The sequence below is a fragment of the Ostrinia nubilalis genome, chromosome 3, assembly GCF_963855985.1.
Source record: "Ostrinia nubilalis chromosome 3, ilOstNubi1.1, whole genome shotgun sequence".
Lineage (NCBI taxonomy): Eukaryota > Metazoa > Arthropoda > Insecta > Lepidoptera > Crambidae > Ostrinia > Ostrinia nubilalis.
The window spans coordinates 215051-230147 of record NC_087090.1 but is presented as its reverse complement, the minus strand read 5'-3'; the positions used below and the strand labels follow the sequence as shown (position 1 = coordinate 230147).

The window sequence follows — 15097 nt, the reverse complement described above, 5'->3', positions numbered from 1 at the left end:
AAAAATCAAAGTAATAAGGAATTCTTTGGCGACACTACTTAGCACTCTCCCGGTGAAAAGTTGAAGTATCTGTTTACTGCTTAATATTCTGCTATTTTGGTATGGCTTTAGTAGGTATTTTCTGTATTGTTTTAACTTTTTTCGTATATTGTAGTTATACTGCATGCTAAATGGTTTTGTTTTGGATTGTATCTTGATATGCTATTTGTGAAAACTATGTAAGGCATTTTTGATCTTAACCGCCTCATCTATTAATAATGCATATATGCTGTTTGTTTTCCATAAAATAAATAAATAAAATAAATAAATAAATAAGATCCGTTTTGTTCTGCTGGACGTTTCGCCGAATTGCGATTTTTTAAAGATCAGTGTTCTCACTCGTGGAACTTAATAAATACTTAATATTTTAACGTGTACATGCGTATAATAATGCGTAAAAAAGCGTAATGAAGCAGTTTTTTTTTTAATGTTAATAGTTTAAGTGAATGAAAATCATTTAATAATAATTTTGCCACCGTGCACACTTCTTGTTCATGTTACATGTTCGCAGTCGTCGTTGGTTTTCAGAGACATTGGTTTCATATTCAGATTGGAGTGATGTAAAGCATTCGCGGAAATCCACATTCTTGTCTCCGGCGCGCGTAAGCGACGTTGTCAAAGCACAGCGCGGGCACCGGCCACGTAGGCACCCGGAATAATGCATGCCGGCGGGAGCAGCGCCATCGCCGGGCCCGGAATAAAACATGCGGGCGCGTGCGGGCGCGATGAAAAACACGAGATGGCGTAATGTAATCAGAGACTGCAGTCGTCAAAGGCCGCTGCCTGCATATAGCGCACGCACTAGCGACCGCTCTCCTTGTGTCGTTGTATTTTCTCTGGTTTTTGTAAAGCCAAGCAGCGTTAATTGATGGAATTATCATCATTTTCAATATAACTTAATTGCAACTTGCAACGAATAAGCTTATCTCCAGCTAGAGTGTTCAGTCCGTTTACAAATAAAATGACTATTCAAGGCAGGTATAATTAGTAAGTATTTCTGATCTCCTCAATAGTAGGTATACTAATGTAGGTGTCACAGTTAGAAGAATTAATTAAATGTTTGTAAGTTTGAAATCAAGTTTAAACGAGAACTTTAATATGATTCTGAGTATTAATACACTTAATATGTTTAGGCTGACAAACTGTGCTAGCAAGTTACATTAATTTAACACGTTACGGAAACTTTGTCAACGCGTCATCATCGCGCACGCTTCGCTAACTCGGCGACGATTTATCAATCCCAACTAGTGTCGAGTAAAGTTCGTCCGCATTATCTAAATCGAGCAGTTTGAAGAGTCGGAAGGGTCGCGTGCGGCACGACACGCCACGCGGCGGTGCGACGCGGCGCGACTCCGCGCGACGCGCCCAAATCACGAGCTATATCTGCGCCCGCCCAACTTACAAGCGAGGCGCTAATGAGCCTGTGGCGATCGACACATCTAGCGCTAATCCAGACTCTATTACCAAATATGTAAACAAATGCACGTGTTCAAAATACAAATACTGAAATATAAGGATATTTTATTTTAACACATTTAAATGAAACTATAGTCTCATCTATAAAATTGCCAGATTTTTTTACAGATTTAAGTATATAATTTTTGTATGTTCAAAGCTACTATTTAGGCCCCATTCGACCAAATTTTTGTCCTAGAATAACTAGCACATTGACAGTCAGTGTAGGAAATATGTCAAAACTGACGATTTATTATGAGATTAATATTTACTCTTGTTTGGTCGAATCCACCCTTAGTCGATGTGTCTCAATGTAGTCCTCACAACAATTTAATTGGTTACGTAATGATGGAATAATTAATATGGTTTTATTTACTGAAAAAAGAAACAATTAACAACGTAAAATTCAAATAATATAAATTGCAGGTCGTTTCAAAAGATGAGCTAGACAACCGCCCGCGCCCAGCCCGTGAGGCGCACGAGCCTGTTAACAATTAAAAAGCCATGTAAATCAGTTGAGCGCCGCGTACGCGCGTTATTATAATACGTTGTGCGCGAATTATTGCCGTCATAACTTGCCGCGTCACGCCCACGCCGCCGCCGGACAATAGCGCCGGAAAAAATGGCCTGGCGTGCAGGCGTTCGATTTGCCATTTTATTAGCTGCGGAAATGAGAGTTCAATTCGGGTTTGAAAAAAAAAATTCTATTGGCAATAATATGTGCATCATAATTTTGTATTGGTTTTTAATTCCCTTGTCGGAAAACACTACAATACGACTGTTGGATAACTTGTACTAAAATAGGCAAAAGGTAATTACTTAAATATTATGTATTAATCTAGGTAATAACTTAATATGCCCCGCATTAAATGATCGTACATACTTAGTTGGAATAGCGAGCTTAACAGAGAAAACCAACACCAATCGACCGCACAACTTAGAGTTTCAAAATAAACATTCATAAGGCACTAAAATGTTAATACCCAGGGAAGCGGCCGGGAACGGCAAATAAAATAATATTGATATTGTATTCATAAGTGTGGGCTCGCCGGGGGCGGGGCGGCCATAAATCGCGGGGATAATGAATGCTGCTCTCGCCGCGATAAAAACGGCGTGTGATACAGCGGACTATGCGAGCGCGCCCGAGCCGCTGCGTCGCGCTGCGCCGGCGCACCTGCCTGACTTCATTCGCTGCCTTTAGTAGATACGCAAAAGTATTTTTTCGCCGATTATTCTTACGTTGAGTGATAGTACTCTGTAAGAAACTAAAAGCGTTAACAACTATTCAGAATGGCATTGAATAAACGTAATAATAATAATTGAATAAACTATGAAAACGCTGTTATCTTGTCCGATAGTCTTTCTGCTCTGCAGGAGTTAGAGAATAGTAATACTACCAATAGTCTCGCAACAAAAACACATGACCACTTGCGAAACCACTCTGGGAACGTGAAATTTGTATGGGTTAAGGCACATTCGGGTCTCGAAGGGAACGAAGCAGCAGACGAAGCTACGAAAACTGCCGCAACTTCCCACCAAGCCCACGATTTCGCAAAATTCCCTATCAGCCACGTCAAACGACTCTCGCGCGAAGCTAACAGACGTCGTAGCGAAGAAAGATATGCTACTTCAACTACAGGAGTGCGTACAAGAACCTGGCTTCCAAACCTGGACAGCGTCACAAAATTATTTTCAGTAGTGAAACAATCATTCCACCTAACGCAAGTCCTTACCGGTCACGGCTATCACCGGCAATATTTACACCGGTTCAAAATAGTCGCGACCGATAAATGTAATTGTGACCCAAACACTGTCCAGGATATTGACCACCTTCTCAAAGTTTGTCCGAGATATGCCCGACAAAGGGAGACACATGTAGCCCTATGTCATCACTTAGACGTGTCTCCATTCGACATACCAGCACTAACAAATAGTGAAATAGCAATTAAGTCTTTCGCGGAATTCTGTAAATACAGGGTGGAAACGATAAGTGATCTCACTCGATTATTTCTAAACTATACAAGATATCAATAAACTAGTTATTGATCCTGAAAGTGCTTCATGAGCTCTATCAAACGGTATTAATAACACTGCACAACAGCATTTCTGATGATTGGGTTATGTTACATGATATTAGTCTAATTTTTAATGACGATTTCAAATCTGTGATTGAAATATCTGTATCAGCTCTGGTTAAAAAAATATGACACTTGGGTCTTTTTGTAAAAAAAACACTTTTTTTAGAGATGATCCTATTTTATGATGTTGTTAAGTTGAAAAAACTTTCTTTTATTTGACTTCCTTGCTGATGCTGAAGGCACACAGCTCTTCTGAATGATTCAACAGCAGTCAGCCATCATGTGTGCATTCCAGTGGCCCTGATAGGGTCCCTCTATCGTACGAAGGCCCTGGTGGATTAATTGCTCGCCATGTTCTTCACTTAGATCCTTAAGAGTTGTGATAAAATTGTTCAGGTGATTGCGAAGAGAGTGTAATTCGATGTTTATATTACATCCAACCAAAAAAAACATGTTTGTAAGTGACTCATACGTTGTTCGATGTGTAAGAATAGTAAGATTTTTTCGGATTTTCCAAAAAAAAAATTAAAATGCCAAAATAACTCATTCCATGTCTTTTCGGAAGACTTGAAGATCCTAAATCTCTAAAACGATCGTTTAAACCATCTTGGCTACATGGTTTTGAAAATTTCGGGTCACATTCAAAGTCTCTACCACACTGACAGTTTTCGCCTCAAAACCCTCATGTGAAGTATCAACATGAGGTTCAGGTGACTTCTTAGGGTTGAAAAGACGTCTACATGACAAACGTATGCAAGGAATTACTATTTAGTTCAATATTTTTTGGTTAATACCATTTTTGTTCAAAAATAAAAATAACAGTCGTCGCGATGGTTCAAGGGTTCCTTTCAGATCATAGCGGTTTCGTACCTAAATCTACACATATTCTTATTTGTTTATAAACGTAAAAACTCAACGCATCTTTTCCACGCCTATTGCGGAATTCAAGGCTTATCTTTCATTTCCACTGGGTCCCCAAACTAATTTTTTTAAGCCAATTTTACGAACTTTGTCACATTTAAACGGATTATTTAAACATATCCTCTCCGCAAATGAAACAAAATTGATTTAGATAATTCAAACAAACACTTCTTAATGCTACCATATTAAATTATACAAAGAAAACATAGTATTTTTTGAACTGTTGGCGAATTAAGACTGAAATTTAGCAATTTTTGAGTGAAAGCTATAACACGTAAACAAGAGCTGCTACGAAAAAATGGATGGCAGATTCAGAATCAGCGACGTCAAATTAGTAAACATCATGTAATGAAAGTCAATCATCAGCCAAAAGTTGCAATTTTGTTGTGCAGTGTAATAGGTTACAGAATAAACTGGATCTATCCGAAACTTCAATGTTTCCAGCTTCCAAACATTTGGTAAAGTCACATTATTTTAAAAACTACATATGATATCGTAAAACTGATTACTGATTCTAAAAGTGCTTCACAAGCTCTATCCAATGGTATCAATAATAGGTTACAGAATAAACTGGATCTAACCAAAAATTCAATGTTTCCTTCTTCCATACATTTAGTACTACCACAGTCATGACACTCATCTCTTGACAATATTATAGCAAGTAAAGCCTAAAACCAATATTTTTCATTAATAATTTAAAATAAGAATACAATTTACGAGTTTATTTTAAGTATTTATTATTAAATTAAAAAAATTACACTTCTAATATTGTGTCTGGCATACATTTAGTATGGAAGCTGGAAACATTGAATTTTCAGATAGATCCAGTTTATTTTGTAACTTATTATTGGTACCGTTTGAAAGAGCTCATTAAGCACTTTCAAGATCAGTAACCAGTTTTTTAATATCTTGTATAGTTAAGAAATAATCGAGTGATATCACTTAACGTTTCCACCCTGTATATTGTAAATACCCTTAAGGAATATAATGATACATAGTCATAAAAAATCATAAATAAAAAAAAATATAAAAAATATTAAAAAATAAAAAAAAATAAAAAAAAAAACAAAAAAATTATAATAATTAAAAAAAAAAAAAAAAAAAGGTCTTGTAAATATAACCATCATCATCATTTGCAAATATAACCATCATCATCATTTGTAAATACTGTCTCGCATCAATGTCTTTTTCAGTTTGCTCGTAGAAAATTGCGAGAAACTATCCTACTCTCTCAAAACTTAATAAAAGTAACATAATAATTACAACATCCAATTAAAAAAAAACATTGATTCTGGTAGCAAAATACCAGTTAAAAAAAAAAAAAAAAAAAGTCCAACGGGAAAGTGGTGAAACTTTTTCATCGCCGCTGCGCCATCTGGGAGAGGTGTTTGTTGTTGTTGCTTATCGTTACTGATCTACATATAATTTAATTAGGCAAGTACCAAATAAAAAGGAAACGACTGAGGGGCCCTTAAGACAATGTGAAACTAGAATGCTCATGAATACGTTTAGCGAATGCGACATATTTATTGAGATATTTCCTACAAAAAGTGGAACGCAGAAAAATATCAGTTCAATCTCAAATATGCAACTAGCGTCGATAGAGTTGAGTGAATAAAGTCTGATACAATCGCACGGCGACCAATGAAGTTGTGTACTATTGAAAAATATTTTCAAACGGAGCTGCGCGAGACCGGTGCCGAGAGTCGCTGTAGTTTATTCATGAATATTGATGCGGCATCGTGAATATTCAGCGCGGCGACACTCGCAATTGAAAACACGCCGCAAGTGCGACCGCGAGCGGAGCGACGTCGCAAGGGCGACCGCGAGCGGAGAGATGCCGCAAGTGCGACCGCAAGCGGAGCGACGCTGCAAGGGCGACCACGAGCGGAGAGACGCCCCAAGGGCGACCGCGAGCGGAGAGACGCCCCAGGGCGACCGCGAGCGGAGAGACGCCGCAAGGGCGACCGCGAGCGGAGAGACGCCGCAAGGGCGACCGCGAGCGGAGAGACGCCGCAAGGGCGACCGCGAGCGGAGCGACGCCGCAAGGGCGACCGTGAGCGGAGAGACGCCGCAAGGGCGACCGCGAGCGGAGCGACGCCGCAAGGGCGACCGTGAGCGGAGAGACGCCGCAAGGGCGACCGCGAGCGGAGCGACGCCGCAAGGGCGACCGCGAGCGGAGAGACGCCGCAAGTGCGATCAAGAACTCCAATGAAAAAATGATTCAACTTGTTATATCAACTCCTCGTCCTCCAAATTATTATTATTATAAAACTTTATTGCACAATAAAATAGTACAAAAGGTGGACTTAATGCTATTTGAGCATTCTCAGCCAGTCGACCCCTGGGTTATGCAGAAATAATAGTAGAGTTCCTGTTTCTATTTACAAATATTAATCTATCCAGCCAACCAAAGCGAAGTCCAATGAATTTATTATTACCCGTCAATTAAATAAAATTAGCCACATTACCCGTCAAGAATAAGCTATACCAGCGAGGTGTAGTACGCAGAAGCTATTAACGGAGGCAATTTGAATAAACCGAAGCACATTAGGGCGTAGGCGGCGTGCGCCAATTAATTATTTCTTGCCCTGACTTACGCTCGCCATCTTTGAATGTAGTGATTAATCAGGTTTTTTCCCGGACGGGCGGGGATAAATCTCCGCCGGGACAAGCGCAGAGCCGGAATCTGGGCCGTTATTTATGTGCCCGCAGCCTGTCCCGATGCACCGGCCGGGCCGCTCTAAACAACGCGCACCAAATTAAATAACCTCCCGCCTTATTATTTAAAACGGCCAACTTCTTAAATGGACAAAATTCTTAGGGCGGTTAAGGAAACTTTCCGCCGTTGTTCTTGGGAGGCGGGATTAAAATTGATGCAAATCCAACTGTAATTTGTTTTGAAATACGAAAATTGTTTTTTTTTTCGCTTTTGAGTGTAGGTTAGTTGTTCATCTACTAAAGCCTTACTAACAACACTAGGAATCGAATCATTTCTAATTTACGAGCGAACAATTGCAAGGCTGCACACCTCAAAAACACAATATTAATTATTGCTAGAGTCGGATGAATTGCCGGAGCTTAAATGAAAACACAGTGACTCACCAGAACACGAACGTGTGGGCATCAAAGGAAACGAATTAACGTCGGTGCAGGCGAGGCCAGGCGAGGCGCGAGGCAGCGAGCGCGGGCGGCGCGAGGCGTGGAGTATAATTGCTCAGCGCAGACTCACAGGCTAATCGCGTCTTCTGCAGCGTCCCTTATAAATACGATGCTCGCAATACAAGTCGCGCTCGGAAATTGGTAACACGTTCGCTTCGGACAATTCAATGGCAAATCGCCGGTATTAAGGCGTGACTGGCGAGGATGGCTCCCTAGCACCTACCGCGGCCCCTCATAGACATTGCACTCTCATCTATTTCCGTACGCCAGGCTACTTCATCTATTGTACCTATTACGTAATAGGCGCCGTTCAGGAAACCTTTCATGTCACACCAAAAGTGTAATTCACCTTTGCTAAAGCTGAGTTGCTCCATCTAACTTTAACCGTAACTATGACGTATGGAGTTTGACAGATTTTTGTCGTTTGTTAAAAAAATTAAAGTAAGATGGTGCAACCCAGCCTTAATTTATTATTAGCACTAAAAATGATACGCTAATTTTTGTTTGTTAAAAACAATTTGTATCCTCTAGTATATTTATTAATTGTCAAAGTTTTGTACTATGAAAGCAATCTTTGAAAATCTTTGATATCACACCACAATATCACACCACAATATCAAACTTATAAGCAAGGGCTCCTTGAATAAGATTTGCCAATATTTAAAATACTACAAAATTCAATTATTGCATCCATACAATTTACAAAGACTCATTTTTAATTTCACTCACTCGCTTTAATGAATCGTAGACATCGTAGTATTCGTAGTAATTCGGGAGACACGTGCCTGCTACGGCTGCTACGGACTACGGCTACGCGTCTACGGTCACAGCTACAGAATACGGGGCTACCCATAAATTATTTACATCCCTTTCTTTGGATTTTGAACAGTCGACCTAGTTGAGGCTTACAAAAGTCTCTACTGTCAATGTCTAATTTATACTGTCAACATTTGTTTGCAAACACTGCTACCTATGATAAAAATAATTAAATGAACAGTTAAAATTAAATCTTCTGAGTTCTCTCAAACCTATACCTATACTGTACACTCACTCCACATACTGCACTTGCTAGTACTTATACGCCCCGTAAGTTTACGGATGTAAACAAAAAATTAGTTATCTTATAAGCGTATCAAAATCGGGTATAGTATGGTTTAGATACCTAGAGGAAAAACAGACGCGGAATGTTTTATACTCTTTGGATGGTAATATAATAATTAATAATAATAAACAAATATCTTTGGACATTTTTACACTACGCTTCTAGTCCCAAACTAAGCAAAGCTTGTACTATGGGTACTACGAGTAGACATCCGATATAAACATACTTAAATACTTTTTTTTTCTAAATACATACACATTTTACATTCACATAGTACAATAGTTCCGTTATTTAGCGAGCCATGAGTTTATGACGAATGCCATGCTTCTGCCCGCAGGCGAGGCGGCCAGCGCGCCCAGCGTGGCGGCGGCGTCGCCCGCGCGCGCCGCGCCTGCGCCGATCACCACGCCGGTATGTATCTTATATTGTCTTTATTATCTACACTGGTCATCACAAAAATCGGCCCACCTACCTTTTACAGGAAAACTCGTTTCTACTGACACAATCATGGTGCCCCAACAATATTGGTGTCATTTGAAAGCCTAATAAATATCCTTAAAGAAAAACACATTTAATTTCCTAATAAACGATTAACATATACAATAATGCCTATCTTATGTCATTATTACACACTGTAAAACCCTGGTTTTCCTAAATAAATAAATAAATGTGACTTGAAAAACTTGAAAAAAGACCTCACTTTGGGCTCACCTCTGGTCTGGTATCAATTAGACCAATTTTTATGGTTATAAAACCAAATAATGATCTCACGTGTCCTCTTTAACAGATGGATAGATGGATAGATTAATCCCAACTTAACAGTTTTATAGCCATAAAAGTTGGCTCAAGCGTAACTACCTATTTTTTGAAGAAGGACTGGATTCTTCTACAGACACATTTTTGGGGTAAAAACCTTTCCTTTAATGAAATGAAGTTTAGAACTAGGCTTTTAAATGGTAATATAGTATAGTAACATTGGTGGGAAGTGGGGATGCATACGTTTGAAAGTGCTTGTCGCGGGAGGGTCGATTTTTATGATGACCAGTGTATATTAGTATTAAGAAGAAATGTATGTTGGTCGCGGGAAGAGCCTGGATGCGGGCAGCGCAGGACTGTTCATTGTGGAAAACCTTGGGGGAGGCCTTTGTCCAGCAGTGGACGTCATTTGGCTGAAACGAACGAACGTATGTTTGTATTGAATAGGCCCCGGAATCACAGGACCGATTTGAAAAAATATTTCACCATAAGTATCCTATTTTTTTCTGATGAGCATAGGCATACAGGTTGTTGATGTATCCCCACAAAAATACGACTGCAGTATCGCTATTGGCTCTTGCTCCACTTTTGCCCAGTTTCTTTTATCCCGTACTTCGGTGTTTGGAACACAATTTAACAATATTTTAGGTTTAAAAAAAATATATTTTTACTTACTTTTCACTCGCAAGCTTCCGTCGGGTTTTTTCTGAAACAATAACAATTATTTTTAAATAATTAAACATCATTCATTTTTAAATGAAATAAAAAAAAACATAAAAATAGACATTAAAGGTGACATTGTAAAGTGTTGCTAAATTTTATAATAAGCTCTATTAAAAACAATATAACAATAAGTAAGTTTCACTTTTTTGTCATTATTTTTAATCATAGTAGGTACCTACCTATTTTTCAAAAAACTTTCACTTTCAAGACGAGCGTTATTTTTCTATAAATGAAGTAAATTATTCAGCGTGGTATTTCTAGGAATAATTAGCGTGCTATTTCGTTAAAAAATTTTCTTTACGTACTAAATTGGTTAATGTTACTTATTCTGAGTAACTCTTAAATTTGCAACACCTTACAATGTCGACATGTACGAGTAAAATAAAACATAGTAGGTAAGTATAATTTTTATTTGTTTACGTGACATTGTGTGTGATCCTAAACTAAGTATTTCTATTTTGTATGTTATTAATTAACTAAGATACACACACAAAGGGTGCCACTACCCTGGTGCAATCTGCAATCATTCTGTCGTAGCCCGGACTGCCATCAATCCGCGCGGGCTCTTCCCGCCAACCAAAAGCACTCAAACCATCGACTTGATCTAAGCTTCGAAAAGAGAACTTAGCTTCATGTTATTTAGGTATTTGTTCAACAAATACTTATCCTATTCATTTCATGTTTTCTTTTATACGAGTACACAGCGGAACCTGTTGGCTCGTTCACTTGTCCACTCAAACCGTAATAGGAACCGCCGGCGAACTCTATCTTGTTATAATAAAAACTGTAACAATCGCTATGTCATCATTACGTCGACAAAATATTTCATAGGCGCTCGATTTCCCCCATATTCGGCGCGGATCCGAGATGAAGCGATCATAAAAGTGCCCGCGCGCCACATAAACTCGCCGGCTCCAAACGAACTGCGACTTAGCACGATTTTATCTACTTAAAGTTAGCTGCCGTTTATTTTATGTGAACGATCGGCGAGTCAGTGAGTTCTGTAATAGGTGGAGCGCGGTGGTCACTGGTATCTTTACGACGGTCGCTCCCAATAACCCGGCTGCTTTATGTCCCGTCGCAGATACAGGATCATATTTCTTTATGGCGGGTCCCGCGGGCGCGCTATCAGCCGGGCGCGCCGCGCACGCTACGTGCACGTTACGCACGCGTCTTATCTTTGGAAAGAAAACAGTTTTTGTTTTAAATACATATTTATGTTAAATATCTTTGAATATTGGTAAAAGGACATCTTACCTAGTACGATAGTCGAAAATTTGCAAAAAAAAAATAAGCATCAAGCTAGCAACAAAAGACAGAATTCATCTTCTGACATAACAGTGTGTGAGTTCGTTAGCACGGTAGTGGAGGCGGCGGCAGCGGCGGCGGCGACGGAATACGGGGCGACGCCGCCGCGCCGCGGCGTGCGGTTTGCTTATTAAGTATGGTGCGGCGACCCAATCAGCGCGCCGCCGCACGCGCCGCCGCATCGCACCTTCCGAAGATTAAAATATTTGAAGATCCTCCAAAACTTTATCGTATTTACACAGAAACTTCCTTCGAATTTACTTCGCAAAGTCCCCATCAAATAGAAACATGGAACTTCATTTAACTGAGTTACGAACCGATAAAGTACCGAACGAGTTGAATTTTAATATTAACTCTTCGACGAAAGCTAAGTTCGTAAAGGTTAATGGTAATCGAGTTGAGTGTTCTTACGAAACATTGTAATTAAAAGGCTGGCAAGTGGAAGCCGGCGCGCGGCGCGAGGGCTGAGCGCCGGCGGCCGGGCTCCGTGCTCGAGGCCTCCCTCGAGGCAGGCTCCGCAAGGCGCACCCGTCGGCGAATGAGACATCCGTTTGATTTGTGCGTCCAATTTTCAAGTAAACGCGAGTTAAAAGCGATATTTCATGCGGCGCTCTTATTGTTCGCTAGATCACGCATCGGGCCACACTAAAATGCATCTGCTCCTCCAACATTTATCCTTCCCTATTAGATTTTTCTTCGTATTCAGACAGGAAGCGATATTCTCCTTTTCGTTTTTACGAATGAGTAGGTAAGTAAGTACTTGGAAATTGCACGTCCTCAGTTTAACGATTACCGTAAAGTTACCTAATCGTACAATAGCAAAGAGGATAATTGTTCAATGTGTTATTAATTAATAATTTGTGTCGCCGTCGCAGCCCCGGCCAACGGACGTCACGGGTGACGCGTCAAAGATTGGCCAGCGGCAACCGGCCTCCTCTTATCTAGCGATAACTCACTCACAGCAAATTCCCAACAAAAGAATACAGACAGAACAGAAACACCTCTTTAGCAATAAATCCACCTGCACCTGATTAAATATACGTATAAAATCGCGGAGCGAGCCTTTGTCAGAGAGCGCGGACTAACAAGGGACGTTTTAATTAAGTCCCGCGATAGTTTTATCAGCGGACTCTTTTGTCGCATCACCTGGAGGCGCGGCGTGAGGGCGCCGGTTCAGCGCGCGCTAGTTTTAATTTAGCGTTATCAGTACAGGACAATGGCGGCTAATTCGGTGGAGGTCGCGTAACGTAGCGGCTCCTGATTGCGCTGGACCAACCGCGCCGCCCGCTTTTGTAACTTACAATAACATGGATATCAGATCGTTCACTCATAAATTCACACTATCGAAAATATTATCGAAATTCGGATTACACATTGTGTAATACACAATGTTATACAAACGAATTTTGAAACTAATCTTGTCCAATGTAACATTTATGTTGACTAATGTCAAATGATTATGTGCTTAGTATGGTTGGTGTTTCTTGTCGTAATAAACAGTGGTCATGTTGTCGGCAGGCGTGCAACGGGCCGGGGCCGGGACCGGGACCGGGGCCGGGGCCGGGCGCGTCGTGGACGTGGGGCGCGCGCACGCGCGAGACGGCGCGCGACGCGGCGGGCGCGGGCGCCACGCGGCTGCTGGGCCGCAGCGCGTCGGCCACGCTGCGCGCCGCGCCCGACCTCAACGTGGACGCCATCAAGGAGAAGCTGCTCGACCACCGGATCCCCGAGTCCTGCGTCTAGTGGCCCGCTCACACTCCCGTCTGTTGGCCGTTCTTCGACATGTGCGAGCGGCGCGGTGGCAGCGCGCGTCTTCTGCGGTGCGAACTCGCATTCTCGGCGGACGCACACGTTCGACAGACCCCAGTGTGATAGGATACTAAACGCGTTTACGTTTCGCGATACCTCAAAATTTTTCAAAGACGATTAGCCATAAAGGGCATACGCTGTAACACTCGGTCGCACCAATTTTTCAGTCCGACGTTGTATGTAGGTATTATATCACGCAAATTAACTGTCTTCCTTGCATATTATTATAGGTAAATATTTACTGAACAAAACACCATTTATATGTGAAATCACAATATGCCAAAATTATACATATACCTACCTAGATGTAATTGAACATAGAGTTCTGATAAAAAAAATATTCAAAGCCTGAAAATGTGCTGATTTTATTATTGTTTGAGCTTGGCATTCTAGTATTTTTGTATTATAGATACTTAGCACAATCCCAACTTAAACGGTACCTATATTGCATGGAATTTTTTTCTCTTTGATTTGATTCTATATCGGACAAAAAAATGGTCATAATAATATGTACATATTTATACGATTCTCTTAAAGTGTTTGGAAACACTTTAGCTTCCATCGTCGAGCCGCTAAGACGTGCTCGCAAACGTTTGCGCACATTACACACAAACTCGCGTTCGACAATGTTTGCCTGGCTCGCACTCGACGCAGCCGGAGAGCAGTCAAGCGTCATACGGAGGCGCGAAGTTAGTGCTCATGAATTTTAATTAATCGTGATTGCGAGGTGTAGTTTCAAACAAACCAACGGTTTGGATTTTCTTACTCGAGTTCGAGCGGTCAGATCCGTATGATGATAATGGTGGCCGCCTCCCGAAGTCCCGAACCCCGGCCACGAGTCCGAGCTGGACCGCCGCGCCGCGGCGCCGGAGCACGGGATGCCTCGGGCCGGGGCCGGGGCTACGAACGGTAATTGAATCGCGGCTTGATTGAGAGGTGCGGCCGCGGAGGTGTTTCGTTGTAAGTCCTTGCGAGCGCTGTCCTATGTAAATGTCGTAGGTAGGTAGCTGTTGCCGTCGCGTCGTCGGCGGACCCGCGGTAATCTTCTAATGTGTTTCAGAAATATCACTTACAATTATTTTAAGAAAAACCAATTGACGCATTTCCGGTTCCCTTTTCCGGTTACTGATTTCAATTTTGTTCAAAATATAATTTCACAGAAAAGTAATTGTTCAGATTAATTGTTTTATTAAGTTAACTCAAAGTGTTCATTATTTTTGCTTAAGTTAGATATTTCTAAGACAAGTAGGAAAGAAAGACTTTAACTACATCTGTAATATTGTTTTTAAACAATTCTGTGATGTAAATAGTAGTGTTAAGCGACTGAGTCTTTGCCACTTTTTTACATGTCTACTATGAAACTTTAGCTAATGTTTACCGGTTATGAGTCCGTGGAGAGGTGATTCATTCATCGTTATCTGTATAAATCGAATAAATAATTCTAATGTAAATAATGTTTGTACTTGACTCTTAAGATTTTAGGTAACTAAATATAGGTAAGTAAGTGGGTACTTAGCGGGCAGCGCACCCGCGGCCCTGGGTCATGGTGTTATCGGTTGTACAGGACGTTGACGATAGCATTCAAAAAGTTTCTTTAGTTGTTCGTCATCTCGCACCTGTCAAACTCGCTAGCAGGCGCGAGTTGGGAAATTCCGATTTTACCTATTATTTTGTTCGTCAACTCGCACCTTTACAAAAGTACAGTCAAATGAAAACGAACTGAAACTAAAAACTTTCAGTGTGT

The 15097-nt window shown here is 40.9% G+C and overlaps 1 protein-coding gene across 1 annotated transcript in view; it reads right to left on the bottom strand.

Moving 5' to 3' along the window:
• The window catches only part of LOC135087433 (uncharacterized), a 364186-nt gene that overhangs the window by 321873 nt on the left and 27216 nt on the right, over window positions 1–15097 (bottom strand). Inside the window, exon 2 of the mRNA XM_063982190.1 lies at window positions 10189–10219. The gene's annotated coding sequence lies outside the window, so the exon portion shown is untranslated. The remainder of the gene's footprint in view (window positions 1–10188; window positions 10220–15097) is intronic.